General features: G+C 41.0%; 1 protein-coding gene across 2 annotated transcripts in view; it reads right to left on the bottom strand.

Moving 5' to 3' along the window:
- The window catches only part of PNPLA8 (patatin like phospholipase domain containing 8), a 40975-nt gene extending 34346 nt beyond the window's left edge, over positions 1-6629 (bottom strand). Inside the window, exon 1 of one of the 2 annotated variants that reach the window (XM_059170768.1) lies at positions 6492-6629. The gene's annotated coding sequence lies outside the window, so the exon portion shown is untranslated. The remainder of the gene's footprint in view (positions 1-6491) is intronic. The other variant, XM_059170767.1, reaches the window with a different exon arrangement.
- Positions 6630-13016: the final 6387 nt, after the last annotated feature.

Here is a 13016-nt window from a genome sequence, read left to right as displayed (position 1 = left end):
ACCACATCAAAGAAAAGTACTAATTAAAACATGTTTTGTTTTGGGGCAACTGTGTGGCTCAGTGGGTTAAAGCCTTTGCCTTTGGCTCAGGTCATGATCCCAGAGCCTTGGGATCAGCCCCACATGCGGCTCTCTGCTCAGCAGTGAGCCTGCTTCCTTCCCTTCCTCTCTCTCTGCCTACCTCTCTGCCTAATTGTGATCTCTGTCTGTGGAATAAATAAATAAAATCTTAAAAAAAAACCCAACATGTTTTGTTTTTACAATAGGTGGTAATGTAAATGGTTGATAATATTCAGTATTAATAATAGGCTGAAGAAATGGGACACATAGGGCTATCTGACAATATCCAATGAAATCTTAAATACTATCTATCACAGTCTTAAAGGCACATATTTTTTGATCAGCAATTTCACTATTAAAACTCTATTAAGAATCCTACAGAAATACTTTATGAGTGCAGAAGTATATATACACAATCCCTAATGCATTGATTGAAATAATAAAACAAAGAAAAACAACTCTAAAGGTCTTCTAGAAAGGAATGGCTCAATAAACTATGGCATATATAAACTGCAGAATGGGTTACCATATAGTATTCTGCAGCAGTTAAAGAAACTAGATGATCTGCCCATCCTTCATATACACTACAGTAAAAAAGGCCAGCGGCTATAATACACACACTATACACATGTGGAGATACAAAGACATTAGGTAATGAAAGACAGAAAAACCTACACATGCAGTTTAAATGTGAGGCTGTCCACATGTGGCACATGTACGCGCACGCATACACACGCAGATTCCGAAAGGGTAAGCACTAGTTTGTTTATTCTTGTGAACCAAGGAGTGGGATCAAAAGAGAACAAGAAGATGGACTTTTTCTTTTTCCTTTTGTATTATATATATTTTTTACAATGAGAAAATATTACCTTTGTAATTAGAAAAAGCAGACAGAAAAAAAGAAAAAAAGCAAATGGTTTAGAACACTTTCACGGATAGTGCCATGAGAATGGTCAGAGCAGATATCCAAGTAAGTTCAAAAAATAATAAAAAGACACTAAAAACTGGACAAAGTTAAAAAGGAACTAATTAAGTAGAAAGCTGAGAACAGGAGAGAATTTTAAATAGGAACAAATACAAAGACAAAAAAAGCATTTAAGAAAGCATAAACAATATGAACAAAAATTGCAAGCAGTCCAGTTTCGCTCCAGGACCTAGAAAGAGTAATGAGAATAATGAGGGACAGGTAGATGATATTGCAAAGATGGTTTTGGGGGTCAGATTATGAAGGCTCTTACAAATCTTGCCAAGGAAATTAAAGATCAGACTGTCAATGAAGTATTTTAAGCAAAGGAGTGACACTACAAAGAGGATTCAGCAGATCTCTGACAGAATGAACAGACAAGACTGAGAAAGATAGAAACCGAGAACCTACTGTGAATGTTCAGATTACAGTCTGAACTAAAAGCTTTGTAAATCGCATGTATACATATGATTTCAAAATTCCAATTTTACAAAGAGACAGAGAGAAAAGAAACCAACATATCTACCTTCCCAGCTTTTCTGATATCCAGGATTTATGGCCAATGAGTAAGTTGAATTAACATAAAAGCCCCACAATCCCCAAACCAGAAATACTTAATAAAATACAATTAAAGTATCTGTGAATAAAAAGCCATGCTCAAAACTAGTAATGGACTCCTACAAGTCAACAACAAAAAAATCAAATTGCCCGATTAAAAACAAACTGGCAAAGAACTTGAGTAGAAATTTCTCCAGAGAGGATATACAAATGGCCAACAAGCATATGAAAAGATGCTCAATATCACTGAATCATCAGAAAAATGCAAATCAAAACCAAATGAGATATCACTCCAGACTCATTAGGAAGGCTGTGATTAAAAACAAACAGAAAATAACAAGTGTTTGCAGAGATATGGAGAAGTTAGAACCCTTGTGCACCATTGTTGGGACTGTAAAATGGAGCAGCTACTGCAGAAAATAGTATTGTAGTTCCTCAAAAATATTAAAAATAGAAATACCATAGGATCTAGCAACCCTACTTCTGGGTATATATCCAAAGGAATTGAAAGCAGGGTCTCAAAGAGGCATCTGCACATTTGTGTTCATAGCAGCACACAATACCAGTGGTGGAAACAACTCAAATGTTGGGGTTTTTTTGTTTGTTTGTTTTGTTTTTTTCTGTGGGTCGAGAGTTCTATATTTTCTATGTGGGGAAGACAATTAAAACAGAAGTGATCTCTAAAAAACCCAGGATAGTAGCTTTGATCCTAGGAGAGGAAACTGACAATGAAAAGAGTTCAGTTGTCTCAAGTAAGTTGTAGTCCATAGGGAAGGGTGAAAGGTTGAAAGGAAGAAACTCTTTGAAGAAACTAAGGAAAGGTAAATGATTTACCCATAACTGATGCCATTGGTGGTAATTTTCTTATTTCAAGTGATGACATTTTTTTTTTTTTTTTTGGTAGGAGGTTTGAATTGGTTTTCTTTTTGATTCTCATTCATGTATTCTGTCAATGCAATACTGATTATCTCCATTTTAGTGTGTTTAGTCTTTAACTCTAGTAGCCTTTTATTTATTTCACAACTATTTTTTGAAGGCCTTTTTTATGCTAGGTTCTGTGCTAGCCATAGGTGATAAAATGGCAAGACACTGTCAAGCAAACATAGCCCTTAGGACTAACCATCACAGATAGACCATTTTTCATTAACAGTTTGAGATTATGAAATGATCCAATCATTTTAACTCAGATAAACAAAATGTATTTACCTACAAAGGAATATTATTCAGCCTTTAAAAGGATGGAAAACCTGTCACATGTTAGAACAGGGATGAACTCTTGAGGATATTATTTTAAGTAAAATAAGCCAGTCACAAAAGAACGAATACTGTGTGATTCCACTTACACAAAGTATCTAGAGTATTCAAAGTCACTGCTATAGAAAGCAGAATGATGATTTCTAGAAACTGGGGAATGGGGCAAAAGGGGTGTTTCATGGGCACAGCTTCAGTTCCCCAAGATGAAAAAGTACTGGAGATGTTTTAGAACAATGTGAATGCACTTATTGCCACTGAACCACATACTTAAACATGGTAAAGATGGTAAATGTTATAATACTTGGTTTTTATTACAGTTAAAAAAAACCCAATAGTGGTAAATCCATAGTTGAGAAATCACAAGCCTGAGATCTTTTTCAGTCACATTGCTTGAATGGTGCACAGACCCCAAGCAAATGAAAACTAGTCAGAGCTGGTGAACCCCAAGGAGTTTCAGTAGAATGAACTGAAAGTACCATTAAAGGGGGCACTTGGGTGGCTCAGTCCATCAAGCTTCTGACTGCTGGTTTCAGCTCTCAAGTCCTGATGTCAGGGTGTGCGACAGAGTCCCATCTCTGGCCGCGCAGTGAGCTGGGAGTCTACTTGAGATTCTCTCTCCTCCTTTCTCTCATGCCTGCTCTGACGCCTGTGTGCTCAAGCTTGTGCTCTCTCTCTCACAAATAAGTAAGTCTTTAAACAACAACAAACTACCATGAAAGGATATTTCCAAAACTCAGGGCAAATGGGGTATTGTATTTGACATGATCAAGAGAAGAACTGAGTTGACATTTTACTGGAGATCTCAAATAAGTAACGAAGCAAATCATTAAAATCAGGGAAAAAAGCATTCAAGGCAAAGGAAAAAGCAATGAAAGTGTTGGAGACAGTAATGGGCTCTGTCTACTCAAGACTAAAAGAACTACCAGGTGGTTGAAGGTAAGTAAACAGGGAAAATGCTGGAAAAATGGGCCCAACAGTCAAGCAGAAGACAGAGCTATACAAGTAATGGGTCTGTATTGTTTCTTTCCAATGACATAATTCTCATAACCAATTATGAATACACCTAACAAGACACTGAGATACAGTATATAAAGCAAAAAAAAAAAAAAAAAAAAAGAGGAATTATGGAAAGACTAGACAATTTCATGACAATATTTTAATACCCCTCTTACAAACTACAATTACCAAGCAAAAATCAATAAACACAGAACTACCAACAAAATCAGAAAGCTTAGTTTAGCTGTTTCCAAATCACAACACTGGTAAATGCAGATAAAAATTTTGAGAGTAAATTCTGCTGGAGTAGGTTAGACTGCAAAAAGATAAAGAGGAATATGTCAAGTGGCAGGTGCCATCACCTACTGAGAAAAGAGCAGTGAAGACTAGGGTACCAACTTATAGGGTAGTGTAAGTACACTGGAAAAATAAATAGAATAGGGAGGTATAGACCAACTTCTAGGGAAAAGAGCTGTGTTTTAACTGGAGGAAAATAAGGGAACTGCTAGCTGGAGGCTCAGCTGAGGATAAAAGAATCTACACAGGACTTCCCTAAGTTATTCCAATAATGCAGGCATAAAGTGACAAGGGTTTGAATTAAGACACTGGTACTGTACTAGAGAAAGGATTACTTTGAGCCCCACTTTGAAAGTGGGGAAACAGCGACAAAGGACTTGGTCACAGGGAAGAATGGGGTGAGGAGAAGATGTCAAAACAACTCAAGTGTTTTTACTCAGAGATACATAGAGAATACCACTTGTGAAAATGAGATGACTGGAAGGGGACCAATTTAATATGAAAGAAAAATCTCTTGGATGAGGTAACATGGGACATTCAAATGGAAATGTACTATAGAAACACAGGCTGTGGTTTAAGTCTGGAGGTACCAGCACAGTGACAACTGAAAATAGAAGACTGGATTTACCAGGGGGAAAAAAAAAAGTTTATAGTAATAATTCCTGAGAACTGGGGGACCACAGATCCTCTTCCTTGAGAAATGATTATTTGCATACACACACACACACACACACACACACACACACACACACACTATACTTTCTGTAACATTTCAAGAGTCATGGACCTACTAAAGTATTTAGATTTGAATTTTGAAACTCTGCTTTCTTTAGAAAGAAGAACAAGGGCAGACCCCTGACTGACATCAAGAGTTAGGAAGAAGTCTTTCCAGAAAAAAAAAGCACAGGTGAAAAGATATCCTGAAAAAATCAGGGTCATGGAAACCAATACAACAGCAAGTTCTAAAAGGAACTCGATAATGAACAAAGTTAAGATATATAACATGGGAGAGAAAGATTATAACTAAGACATGAAACGACAGAAAGGTGTCCAAGGTTAAGAGTTCTATGACAGAAAGTTGTCCAAGGCTAGGAGTTCTAACTCTGACCTTTTCACAAATGTGTTCCACAAGTGAGGCAATATGTACCCTTAGGTGCAATTCCTTTGTCATTACTGAGCAAAAGAACAACTCAGTACAAGCTGTACTTTTATCTGCTTAGCAAGTGATGCAAATAAATACACCAGTCAACTGATCTTCTCCCTCAACTTCACTCATAAAGACATTCTCTCTAGACTTTAACATAGATCTAAGAAATAGGAAAGTAAGATCAACATTGAGAAAAAGTTTGGTAACAAATTATGAAGAACATATTCTTATAATTAAAGTACAAGTAAATGGCGCAATTTAACAAATTAACTACAAGGGGCTTCAAACAACTGCCTCCGTAAGAGGCATCAATTCTCGGCTCACAGTTTAATACACTTTTTTTTTTTTTTTTTAACTCTCGGATTTAAAAATGCTTACTATTTCCCTGTTTTAACAGCAGTCCCTCAACACGATGAAGCATACTTTTGTCAGTTGAAATCTCAGCAACAAGGACTACATGCAAGAACCAGATGCAGATGTTACTGGAGATAAAAGCCCATTATAAAGAAGACAGTCCCGTATGGACACTTTGGTTTCCCCAAGAAGTCAGCACTTTCAAGTTACTGTATTAGGCGTAGGCAGCAGGTTCCTCCCAGCACAATGACCGAAATGACAATGACGGGGAGCACGGCCACACAACGATTCGCACCGCTTCATCTCTGAAAAAGCACACACCTGAACCTGCAACAGCAGCGCAGGGAGGGAGGGAGCCAGACGCGCGCGGGGTTAAAAAGAAACCGCTGGCCACGCGAACACGCGGCGGAACGCGCCCGTGCGCCGACGGCGGAGGACCGCGCAGAAGAGGGAAGCGTTCTGACAGTCAGCAGGGAACTGCGGGAGAACCCTCCAGGGCGGGCGCAGCCAAAACGATCGGGGCAACCCGGCTGGGAGCTGCGGGGGTGGGCCAGAAAGCGCAGGGCGGGACGAGGGAAACCAAAACACGCTGAGCCGGACCAGGCCAGCAGAACCCGAGGCGGCGGACGGCGGGGGCGGACACCGCGCACCAATCAGCCCCAGGTCCGCGGCTCCTTCCGGTGCCCGGATGCCTCTTGGAACCTTGGTCCCGGGACCTCCTCGAAGCCCGGCGGCTCCCCGCCCTGTTCCTCTGCAAGTGCCCTTCGAGGAAAGAGAAGGGCCACACAAGTGCCCGGGGAGGCCAGGCTGCCCTCTTCCCTAACCTATCGTCCCGCCTCTGTCCCCCCAGCCGCCACTCACCGGGATGCAGGCCGCAACTCTATGGGCGGCAGCGGCGACGCGCCTCCGGACCGCACTGACGTCCACTCTGGCCGGCCCGCATCAGCTGAGCTACCAACACAAACAGAAGAGCCGCGGTCGAGGCACCACCCCCACGGCTCCGTCCCGCCCCAGCGGAAGTGACGCACGCGCGGGCCGTGTCTACCCGCCCGGCCCGGGGGAGGCCCTCTGCCCGGCTCCGGCCAGGGCCTCCCGGTCAATCGCCGCTCCCTTTCCCAGACATGCGCAATAGAGTCCGAGGGAGCGAGGGGCGGGAGACGTGCGTGCGTGCACGCGCCGTTTGCGTCGGGGGAGGTGCGGCGGGGTGGAGCCGGGAGGGGGTTGCTTTCCTCCGTGTGTTTGCCCGCGGGCTGCCACCTCCGCGTCTGGGAGGATCCTGTCTGCGTGCGGTCCAATCCGTGGAGCTGGGCGTGCGTTACCCGTGGCCGCGAGGGTGGCGAGCTGCGTGGGGCGGCGCTCGTACCACTCTGCTCAGCCCGCTTGCTTTCTCCATTTCTGGGCATGGCCACCTTGGCTACCGCTTGTGTCATCGTATTGGAAGGTGGCCTGTAACATTACATTACCACGAATGTCCTGCAAAAGGTCCCACACTTCACACTTCACACTTAACATTTTTCGAATTCTGACATTCTGTACATACCAGATGACCATCTGCAGCCTTACGGCAAATACGGCCTGTCGGCTGTTTCCGTACGTCTGTGGGCTAAGAATGCCTTTTACATTTTTCAGTGGTTAAGAAAATAAAGTATGCATTGGAACACGTGCAATAACATGAAATTCAAATTTCGAAGTCCATAAAAAAATAAAGTTTTATTAGAACAGAGCCATGCCCATTCCTCTATATGTCAAGCAACTTTCAGGCTACAGCAGTGAATGCAAGTAGTTAAAACAGCTTCCTTTATTCTCTTGAACTGAGCTTGCAATTAAATCGAGGTTAGGAAACACAAAAGTAGCCTGTGCTAGACTGCAACTCAAAATATTACCAAGACTTGGACTCTTTTTCTTTAAAGCTCACCAGGCTTTAGCACCCTGTAAGATTATTGTAAAATCTTTAAGGAAATAATTGCATGAACTTTCAAACAGTGGGTATTAAACTGTTTATCTAGCTCTCTTTTTTTATAGAGAGGATTTCGTATGTATATTTCATATTTTTATATGCAAATTTATGTAAATATGCGCGTATATGTAAATATATGCATATATAATTTTTTAAATTTTGGCAAGGAAGCCATCTTGTTATCTTGCTAGGCTCTTGGGGCACAGATGGCTGGATTGTGTACATCACAATGGTTGAAGCACATAGTTCAGTCATGTTATTTATTTATACGATAGTTAAAAAATGTATGCAACAAATTAAGCTTTAGAGATGTTTGGAAGTAACTTTAGTTCTGGAGTGATGCTTCTCCCCATTGTTAAAAAAATTATTCTTACACTTGTTAAAACTGTAAGGAAGGCCTTACTGAGGGCAATTGCTGCAGGTGTCAAGACTATTGCAGTAGAGGAGAGAGATTAGACTCAGCTACAAATACAACAAAGACAGCTGGAGATGTAAGCTGAAAAGCAGAGTGAGAGGGGTCAGTGGATAGAAAATTATTAAGAGGGGACATCAAGGGTGGGAATGATTCTTGCTAAACTAATTTCACAGGATTCTTGCAGAGGAGGTCAGTGTGGTCATACATCCAAGGAGAGGGATGAGGAATTTGATTAGATATCAAGGGTGGTCAGATAGAAAGGGTGGGAGGGCCTCTCCAAACGGACCTAGCAGGATTCTTACTAAAACTGGACTTGGCTGGCCACAGACAGGGCCCAGGCAGGCAGCATACCTGAGAGGAGGACTCACAGATGCCTAAAATTTGGTCAAACAGAAAGTCTTTGTCGTATCTATTCTCCCCTGTTTTCCTTTATTCCTTAACTTAGTCAGCCTTCATGAAATATCCAGATTTTCCTCCCGTGTCAGGAATCTTCAAATAATTCTCAAGTCCTCCTTCTCCTTCTTTGCCTTTCCCTTCCCTCCCTGTTTTCCCCCATGCCTTTAACAATCGTGAAGTCTGATGATTCCTACTGCCAAATCTCTCTCATCTTCCCATTGCTCTTTGCTGCCAATTCCATTGCATTAATTTAGGCTTTAATCCTTAAGACACAATCTTATCCAGACTGGTTTTCCAGGCTATAACTGACCTCCAGCCCAGAGCCATTCTCTTCTATTCTGACAATGTAATCTTTCTAAAGTACAAATCCAATCCCGTGTTGTCCCTGATTAAAAAGTCTTTGCTCTCATTTCATCTCCACAGAATAAAATGTAGGGCATGGTTGGCTGCCACCCCGCCAAAGACTGTCTAGTCTCTCTATTTTTCAAGCAAAACTTAACGTTGTAGCCAAAATAAATGTAGACATATTGCTGGGAAGTATTTCTCCAAATCACTCCAATGAGGGATATGCCAGGAAATAATTCTAGAACAGTAGGTACTGTGGTAGGCAGAATAATGGTCTCTTAAAAAATGCTTATGCCCTTAACCTGTGAATATGTTATGTTCCCCAAACACAATAGACTTCTCCAAATACCTTGTGCCTTTTTGTACTTCAGTGCCTTTGTTTATGCCTCCTTCAAAACCAGAAATGCCTACAAAACCTAAACATACTATTACCATACAATCCAGCAATCTCATTCCTTGGTATTTATCCAAAGGTGTTCAAAACTTATATCCACAGAAAAACCACACACAAAGGATTATCGGGCTTATGGCAGTTTTATCCATTATTGTCAAAACTTAGCAACTGCCAAGATGTCTGTCCTTCAATAGGTAAATGAACAAGTAACTGTGATACACCCAAACAATAGAATATTAGTCAGTGATAAAAAGAAGTGAGCTTCAAGCCATGGAAAGATGTGGAGGAACCTGCTTATTACTAAGTGAAAGAAGCTGATCTGAAAAGACTACATACTGTATGATTCCAACCCTGACATCCTGGAAAAGGGAAAACTATGGAGGCAGTAAAAAGGCCTCCATGGTTGTTAAGGGTTAGGATTGGAGGGGAAAAGGAGTGAATAAGCAGAGCCCAAAGGATTTTTAGGACAATGAACATACTCTCTATGGTGCTATGATGGTGATCACATGTTATCATACATTTGTCCAAACCCACAGAACGTGCAACACCAACAGTGAACTCAAACTATGGACTTGGGGTTATTACGATGTGTCAGTGTAGATTCATTAATTGTAACAAATGTACCACTCTGGCAGATGTGGATAATGGGAAAGGCCATGCATATATAGGGAAGAGGGGATAAGGGAAATCTCTGTATCCTCCAGTCAATTTTTCTGTGCATCTAAAACTTCCCTAAAAAAATTAAGTCTTCAAAAATTTCAAAAGAAAAGCCAGAAAAGGCTTATCTTATTGCTTCATAGAGTAGATCATTCCTTCCATTTGTGCTTGCTTCTCCTAGAGCCCTTGGCTGCCCAGCACTGTATTCATCCATTTATATGCCTATGAGTTTCCTGTAGGCGGGAAGTATAACAAATGGATTTATATCTGTATCCTCTGGATCTAGCATAGATACCTAGCAAATAGTAGACTTTCTAAAATTCTGTATTATTGAGGTGCCTAGGTGGCTCTGTAGGTTAAGCCTCTGCCTTCAGCTCCAGTCATGATCCCGGGGTCCTGATCGAGCCCTGAACTGGGCTCTTTGTTCAGTGGGGAGCCTGCTTCTCTCTCTCTCTCTGCCTGACTCTCTGCCTACTTGTGATCTCTGTTAAATAAATAAGTAAAATCTTAAAAATAAATAAGTACAATAAAATTCTGTATTATTGAATTGATTTTTAATCTTAATCAACTTACTAGCTAAAAAATTTTGAAAATTGGTGATTCTTTTTTTGTTGGAAAAACTTTTAAAAGAGAATTTCAATTACTTTTTTTCATTTTTTAAAATTTAATTTCTTTTCAGTGTAACAGAATTCATTGTTTATGCACCACACCTAGTGCTCCATGCAATATGTGCCCTCCATAATACCCACCACCAGGCTCCCCCAACCTCTGGCCTCCCCCTTCAAAACTCTCAGATTGTTTTTCAGCTTCCATAGTCTCTCATGGTTCACCTCCCCTTCCAATTTCCCTCAACTCCCTTTTCCTCTCCATCTCCCCATGTCCTCTATGTTACTTCTTATGCTCCACAAATAAGTGAAACCATATCAATTGACTCTCTCTACTTGACTTATTTCACTCAGCATAATCTCTTTCAATTACTTTTCAAAAATGTTTGTTTAAAACTTTTATTTGAATTTAAATTACTTTCAAACAAAATAAATTCAGTTATGTGCAAAATAGAAGATTATCTTGTGTTTTTAATAGGAGACTACTAATATTTAATAGGCTTCAGGAAAACCTCATACTTGGAATAACACAAAATACAGTAATTGTGCAACCCCATTTTCCTTTGCTGCTAGATAAAATAGACAGCTGCATTGCTCCTGTATCATCGATTGCCTATTTTCATTCTACTTACAAGATTTACTTGTTGTCTATTTTAGACCTTTCCCTCCTGTAAACCCATAGTCAAACTTTTTTCTATTAACTAGTAAGGTTTGGTTCATAATACCTTTTCAAAGAACGTCTAGTTTCTTTACTGTTCAAACAAAACTTAATACTGTAGCCAAAATAAATGTAGACATATTGCTGTGAGGTATTTCTCCAAATCACCTCAGGAGAATAGGTACTGTGCAGGCAGAATAATGGTTTCTTAAAGAATCCTCATGGCCTTAACCTGTGAGTATATTATGTTACATGCCAAAAGCGATACGAAGAGGATACGGATTTTAAGAAAAGGATATTATCTCGGATTATCCCAATCTAATCACACATTCCCCTGAAAGTGGAAAACTTTCTCAGGTTGAAAGCAGTAGAGATTTGGCAAAAGAAAAATTGGAGAGATTCATGGGTCGTAGGAGTGGCAGGAAGAAGTGGGGACAATTTAACAAGGAATACAGATGGCCTTAAGGAGCTAAGAGATGTTCTTGGCTGGCAGCCAATGAGGAACCAGGACCTCAGCCCTCTAGCTGCAAGAGCTAAATTACCTTAAAAAAAAAAAAAAAAAAAAAAAAGATTTTATTTGTTTGAGAGAGTGTGGCGGGGGAGGGGCCAAAAGAGAGGGAGAGGGAAAAGCAGGCTCCCTGCTGAGGGCAGAGCCCCATGGCAATTCCAGGATCTCAAGACCATGATTTGAGCTAAAACCAAGAGTTGGACACTCAATTGCTCAATGAACTGAACCTCCCCAGGTACCCTGTAAAAGCTAAATTACCTTTAAAAGCGTGTTCTCCTCCAGAGCCACCAGATAGATGCTGACATCCTGGTTTTCTCCACATGAGACCTGGAGCAGAGGTAACAGCTAACCCTATAGCCCTGGACTTCTGATCTACAAATTGTGGCGTAATAAATTTGAGTTGTTTTACGTCACTAAATGTGTGCTATTTTGCCTCAGCAACAGTAGGAATTAATACAATTGCCTTTCTATTGTTTGAATTCACAAAAGCAAGGACTTCTCTGTTTTGATTCTTAGCATATAGGCCTTAGCAAGGAGACATTTAGTAGGTACTCAGTAATATTGGATGGGTGCATCTCGAGTGAATTAGATTCACTGCCTCAACAATTATTTACGGCATGTTTGGTAAAAGCTTGAAGAACCTTCAAAGAACTCATGGAGTAAGTTTAGGTAATTATACTACTAATGTGGAAAGAATTCTAATAGAGATATGCACCCGGTATTAGAAGAGCTCAGGGCAGAGAAACCTAGCCCAGCCTGTGGGGTTAGGAAAGACTCACTTGGGGAGAAGACGTCTGAGCCGAGTCTTAAAAGATTTGCTGGCAAGGCAGATGGTAGTAGTGAGTGGTAAAGGTGTGGAGACAAGGGACAGGGTTCACAGAGAGAGCAGACATGGTGGTCAAAGGTGATAAAATAAGAATCCACATAGTCATTGAGTGCTCCCCAGGGCTTGTGAAGGGACCTGCCCTCTGTTCCCTGTTGCTGGTCCTGGAAGCGGGATGCAACCGTTAGGTGAGCACGGAGACCAAGCTTGGCCTTGGTCATCTAGGCAATCAGAATCATTGTTAGATGTTAGCAAAAGAGTAATATGGTCAAATTAAAGTTTTGGCTTCGTGTGTGTGTGTGTGTGTGTGTGTGTGTGTGTGTTTTGAGAGGGGGCGATAGAGGGAGAGAGAGAGAGAATCTCAAGTACACTCCCAGGCTCGATCTCATGACTCTGAGATCAAGACCCTGAGATCGTCACCTGAGCCAAAATCAAGAATCAGATGTTCCACTGACTGAGCCACCCAGGTGCCCCTGGTCAAATTTAAGTTTGAAGTAGATTCATTTTGGTATTGTGAGAAGGCAAAATGTGAAGATGAGGAGCCCTGTTACCTTGTGTTGTTTTCCTGTTTAATCTATTAATAAAATCATCCTTTCTTTACCCCCCCCCCCTCCCAAATTGCCTTAAA

The sequence above is a fragment of the Mustela lutreola genome, chromosome 4, assembly GCF_030435805.1.
Source record: "Mustela lutreola isolate mMusLut2 chromosome 4, mMusLut2.pri, whole genome shotgun sequence".
NCBI classification, from domain to species: Eukaryota; Metazoa; Chordata; class Mammalia; order Carnivora; family Mustelidae; genus Mustela; species Mustela lutreola.
This window is presented reverse-complemented; position numbering and strand designations above follow the sequence as displayed.